We start from the raw sequence: 6,810 nt of genomic DNA, 5'->3' as shown, positions 1-6,810 counted from the left end.
AAAGTTCCTTCACTTAATCAGTTTATTAAGGAGCTGTAATTTACAGAATTGTGAAGGGAATTTAGTGATAGGGATGAATGTAGTTTTAATTGGATCTTAGATTCTATTTTTGTTTAATCCAATTTGGTTGTAGATATGCCCTGTATCTAAACCCATTATTGACATTGGAATGTCAGTAAACTGAGATTCTAGACTGCAGCATTTTATCTAAGCAGCTGCAATCAAACAGATTTTTTTCTATGCTTCCAACTTAGCCCTATTATATGTATATATATATTCTAAATTTTGAATTACAAATAGCCAATAATTATAGTGAACTGAGTTTTAGCCCTAGATCTGCCAATTAAGACATAAATTGGTGAAGTCAGTTAATTTATCTTTAGGTTGGAACAAATTTTAACATTGAGCTAACTCCTATTAAACAGTATTGTACAGTTTGCAAAGTGTTTTCATTTTAACTTTTTTCTAAACAATTTGGAAATTCAAGTTCAAGTTAGTAACTTCACAAGCCTAATGGTTAATGGTTATGCATTTGTTATGTTGAATGTGCCTAATGCAAAGCTAAGAATCAGATTTTGTTTCAAAGTTTTATGAAGAGATTTGAAAAGAACTTGGCTCATTTTGTCAGGATGATTGGTTATTGTAATGGTTTTGGTAGCTGCTCTTATAAAAGTTAGAAATGGGAAGAACCTAGATAATGAGGCTAAACCAAAGACATCAAAGCTGTTGTGGGAACACAACCTATTGCCAGGATCATGACATATCTAGCCTTATTTCACAGGGAAATCAAATTGGGTCCTATTTTTATCTTCTAAAAATCCTGTTTTATTTGCTAATATTTTATTAATTTTATTATCAATACTAAATATTACAGATTAGTGACTTTATCCTGTAGTTTCCCTTCTCTTAACTGGCATCTTTGTCAAGTTTTTATATCAAGATCATATTAGTTTGATAAAATGGAGGGGTGATTCTATCTCTGAATAAGCTTTTATAAAGCGACCAGTTTCTTGCCAGTTTGAGAGACTTACACCGTAAATACCTGCTATATTTCCTATAACAAAGCAATTGTAATTACTATTTTTGTTTCTGTGTTAGTTACTGAATTATTCAGACCTTCTTTCTTAGACTAATTCTAGTAAGTTAAAACACTTGCAGGTTTTTTTTTCTGCTTTCAAATTTGTTGGCATTAAGTTTTCTGTGATGTTTCATAACTTTTAAATCTTCACTCATCTGTTCATAGGTTTAAAATATTTTTTCCTAATGTCTATTTGTATTTCTTCTATTTTGCTCCTATTCTCTACTATCTATCTGGAAGATATTTCTGTATTCTGCTGGTATTTAAGTTTTATTTGAGACTGAGTCTCACTGTAAGCTTCAGTTGGACTTGAATTCACTGTGTAGCCAACACTGCAATGGCCTCAAATTTGCCGTTTTCCCACCTTACTTTCCCCATTGGAAGGATTATAGGAGTGCACCTGCAAACCTGGCTTCTCTGTTGGCACAGTGGCTATAGAATTTTCATTTCATTGACGTTTAGTCTTATTGTATCTCTTTGTTTTTCTACTTTTTGTTTTATCCTCTTAACTTGCTCGGTTATCTATCCATATAATTTATTGTTAGTCTTTGTAATTTATATCTAGTAATGAAAATTTCCTTTCTGTTGTGTCACTGAAACTTTGTTATCAAAGTTTTATTATACTTCAGTTGTAAGTGCTTTAGATAATTTATTCCATAACAAAGGACTTGCTTGAGGGGTATAGTTATTATTAATAACACAAATTAATTTGCTATTGATATGTAACCTTTGAAAATGTTAAAGCAAGCTTGTTAATTATGTTAATATTTACATAGATTCAAATTGTTGTTATTTGATTCAGCTAAATGAAAAAAATGTATTGAAACTTCTGATGGAAAACAGTCATCTCTCCCTCATATGCTATCAATTTTTACTCTGTAAATTTTGTGCAATTTTACTAGATGTATGTACATATATAATTGTTAGAATTTTCTTGGTGAAATACTATTTTATAATTAATTATCAGTTTTATATTCAATAACCTTCTCTTTGTACTTATCAGTATTTGTTTTTAAAATTATACTTGCCCATTTTGTTACTTGCTAGTTTTGTTTTACTTTTCTGTTTCCTTATGTGGTTTATGTATCTGTGAGTTCCACAAATTCATGTTTTTGAAATATTTAGTTAGGTGATATGTGCCTTTTAACTAATACATTTAATCACTTAGATTTTTGTGACTATTTTATGTTTAGAATTATTTCTACATTCAAATTTTACTGTGGAACTGAGTCAAATAAAAACTAACTGGCTTTCTAATTGGTAACAGCTTACTTCTCTTGCTGTAGTTCTCCATTGCTTCTTCCAAAAATGTACAACAAAACAAGATTTTAATAATTCAAATTCCCCTGAAATTCAAAGAAGAACAAAATTGAAAAAAAAATATCTGGCAAAAACAGCATCCATATTTATTCTTTTTTGTGTGTGTGTGTGCCAGTCCTTGGACTCAACTTGGGCCTGGGTACTGTTCCTGAGCTTTTGTGCTCAAGGTTATCACTGTACCACTTTGAGCTGCAGCACCATTTCCAATTTTTTGTTAGTTAATTGAAGGTAATAGTCTTATTCATTTTCCCATGTGGCTTTAAACTACAACCTCAGATCTGTGCCTTCTGAGTAGCTAGGACTACAAGCATGAGCTACCAATACCTGGCTTCTATTTACTTTTAATAAAAGGTAAATGTCATGTACAACTATGGTCTTATTCTTAGCTTCTGTGGGGCTTACAAAAACTATTATTACAAAAGTCTCTGTAAGTCAGGTTTTCCAGCAAGTGTGATTATTATTGCTGTTTGAAAGTGAATTCAATTTGTTAGAACAGGAACCCTGTAGGAAAGATAATTATGTGTTGTCAAGCAATGAATCAATGAAAACCTTTAAAAATGAGTTATTGTCGCTGAGATAACATGTTTAAGTCAAGCTAGTATGTGTCCAAAACTGAGACTTTGGAGTGCATACTGAGAAATAATATGGCCTAAGACAAAACACACAGTTTTATGAAAAAACATTTTTTGAGAATTTTCTCATATACTAGACAAAGCAAAACTAAATCACTAAAAGCTAAACAGACTTTAACAGTTATTATGATGGAGAGCCTCAAGCAATGATAAAATTTAATGTTTTCCTTAAGTGCTATTGCTCAAATAATGAAAATGTGTAATTTAGAACAGATTCTAGTGTCTCATACTATTATGCATAAATTGTTTGAGTTGTGGATCTTATTGAAGTTTTCTTTAGACTCTAGGTAACTTCATTCTTTCTTCTTTCTTTTTTTCAGAGTTGACATATAGACTTGAAGTATATAAGAAGGCAAGTCTTATAGAACCCTAAATTTATGGCACACACGTTCTTTGTGTTGGTGACTGCTAAGTAAGAAGTATGAAGTGAAATGAAAACTATAGAAGCTAAAATCAGAACTAAGGTTAAATCCAAACCCTCTATCTCATTACCTCTATAAACCTGAACAAGTTTTCTAATCATAAACTCTAATTTCTTTGCTCCTGAAGAAGACATATTAAAAACAATGCTCTGACTACCTCAAAAGAGATAGTGTATGTGAAATTTTCCAGAAAGTTTCCAAGTTAATTATAGCCACACTTACAGTTTTCTCCTGCTTTGAGTCCCAAATTTTGACATTTTCCTGGATAGGCAGTAAAATATTCAGTATGATATTTTCTTGGGAGGCCAGCTAAAATTGCTGGTGAGCTGCTCAGTCACAGATTGGTAAAGAAGTAATGTTCTACTTTGTACTGTATTGCTAAACCATAGTGCTCACTAAGTTATATTATTAAACAGTTTCAGTACAAAAATGGCACCAATAAAAAAGGTACAAGGGTTACTTTGTAAAATAAAATTTGAAAAATAAAATTGTGAAGATTATTTTACATATGTACACCTAAATTGGTTTTGCATATATATGTATATATGTATATCCGTATAATTTCACATATGATGTCAAACTTCCTCAAGTTTTATTGCTATTTAAAATTTTTTATTTGTTTGTTTTTATTGAGAATATTCTTTTTTATTGTGAAAATACTGAACAGAGGGTTACAATTACATGGGCAAGATAATGAGTACATTTCTTTTTTTTGTTGTCAAATTTTGATACTCTTTATTATTTTTTATTGTGAAAATACTGATATAAATACATTTCTTATCAAGCATTGTAACCTCCTCCTTTGTTTCCCCTTCCCATCCTCCCCCTACCCCCTCCCAATCCCCTTCCCTCAACATAATGACTTGTACATCTCACTGTTGCAATGGGTCCACCTGTATCCCTATTTAAACCATTTGTTTTTCCCCTTCCCTCCACAAATTATACTGACATCAAATACAGTGAAAGCAAGGGTTATACCATGATGGAGGGACATACAAAGCAACAAAGAAATAATCTTATAAATTTGTTAGAAACAATCGCATGAAAAAAATTTGAATACATATCTTAGGGTTCATTTCCCTAACATCAACTTATCTGACCTTTTCTGCTTGACACAGACATATACTAGTTATTGCAAATAAGGGAAACCATGTAAATGGTGCTGGAAAAATTGGTTAACTACATGTAGAAAACTAAAGCTAGATCCTTAAATATCACCGGGCACCAGAATCAACTCCAAATGGATCAAAGACCTCAGAGTCAAAGCAGACACTCTGAAAACATTACAGGATGGAATAGAAGAAACCCTAGGTCTCCTTGGCACAGGCTGAAATTTTCTAAATAGAGACCCAGAAACACAACAAATCAAAGAAAGGTTGGACAAATGGGACTGCATGAAATTGCAGAGCTTCTGCATGGCAGAGGACATAGCTAGCAAGATCAATAGAAAGCCCACAGATTGGGAGAAGACCTTCACTAGCCATACAATGGACAAGGGTCTCATATCTAAAATATACTTGGAACTCAAAAAATTACATCCCCCAACAACAAATCTTCAAAGAAACAACTGCCCAATAAATAAGTGGGCTAAAGATTTAAAGAGAAACCTCTCTGAAGAGGAAATAAGGATGGCCAATAGACACATGAAGAAATGCTCATCCTTCCTAGCCATAAAAGAAATGCAAATCAAAACAACATTGAGATACCACCTCACCCCAGTTAGAATGGCTCAAATCAAGAACTCTAATAACAACAGATGCGGAGGGGATGTGGACAGAAGGGAACCATACTGCATTGTTGGTGGGAGTGTAAACTTGTTCAACCACTTTGAAAACAGTATGGAGGTTCTTCAAAAGACTCCACATAGAGCTCTCCTATGACCCAGCAATCCCACTTTGGGCATTTACCCAAATGATCACAAACAAGACCACACTAAAGCTACCAGCACAACTATGTTTATTGCAGCATTATTTACTATAGCTAAGATATGGAACCAACCCAGATGCCCCTCAGTAGATGAATGGATCAAGAAAATGTGGTCTATATTCACAATGGAATTCTATGCCTCCATCAGAAAGAATAACATTGCCCCATTTGTTAGGAAATGGAAAGACTTGGAAAAAATTATATTAAGTGAAGTATTTGTTTCTTTTTTTGAGACAGCATCTCACTTTTATTTTCTGAAGTCTAGGCTCATAATCATGTTCCACTTGCCTCAATTGTCTAAGTGCTAGGATTCTAGGCATATGCCAATAGCCCTATTCAAAAATAATTTTAAACCATGAAACCTGCATTGTTTGCATCTAAATTTATTTCAGTATCATTGTAATGTTTATACTCTCCTTTGCTTTCCAATTTTTAATTAAACAGCAAATGCTTGAAAATTGTCTAGAGAAATATTCCTGCTGAATTCATGTTCATTTGAAAGAATAATTTACCCTAACAATAGGGAGTATATCTCTGTGTATAATTATTTCACTCTCACAAGTTACAGGTCATTAAGAAGTGTGTATATACCCCCAAATATTTCACAATGTAAACACCTCTTTTTCCAGTCCTACTTCTTTTCCTTTGCTTCACAGATATCTCAAGAAAATTTTTCTCCTGGTCTGACAGCCTGGGGATTTGGTCAGCTACCCATAGTCCTTTATGGCTTAGTCTAGTGTCATGTGACAAGGAGCTATGACGCCTAACTAGGAAATAATTGCAATGATTTGAGAGACAGAGGATGAAAAGCATGTTAACATCAGCATGGAATTCAGGAGACAGAAGATAGGTATTTTGTTTATAGGGACAAGCATTTCTCTGCCTGGAATGATTTTTTTTTTCCTTTCCAGTGGACACTTGACAAGGTCTGAAGATAGTTATAGGCATCACACTGAGGGAAGAGTGCTACTGGCATCTAGGGGCAGATGTCAGGATGCTGCTAAACATGCTTCAATGAACAGGCCAAAAATCCCCACAATGGAGAATTATATGGCCAGGAATGTCAATCACAGTGATGTCAGAAACCTTGCTATAAGTAGTATCTGAAGCCATCAGAGTTACTGATAAAATCCAAAGAGGGATTTTAATTAACAAAAATACTGATAAATAAGCACCATGCCTCAAGGCCAGGTGAGAAAAAAGTCCGCAAGACCCCTTTTAAACCCATAGCTAGGCACGGTGGCATATGCCTGTTGTCCTCAGCTGTATGAGCTGCTGAGATTTGGAGGTGGCAGTCCCACGAGACTGTCAGGAAATATGGATATAGTGGTGCATTCATCCCTGCAATGATGGAAAGCCTCAAGTTGGCTGTCATGACTCAGATGGAAGCAAGAACTGATCCTTAAAACAATCATTGAAAAACAGTCTGATT

The sequence above is a fragment of the Dipodomys ordii genome, unplaced genomic scaffold, assembly GCF_000151885.1.
Source record: "Dipodomys ordii isolate 6190 unplaced genomic scaffold, Dord_2.0 Scaffold57, whole genome shotgun sequence".
Taxonomy (NCBI): domain Eukaryota; kingdom Metazoa; phylum Chordata; class Mammalia; order Rodentia; family Heteromyidae; genus Dipodomys; species Dipodomys ordii.
Note: the sequence above shows the minus strand (reverse complement) of the source record.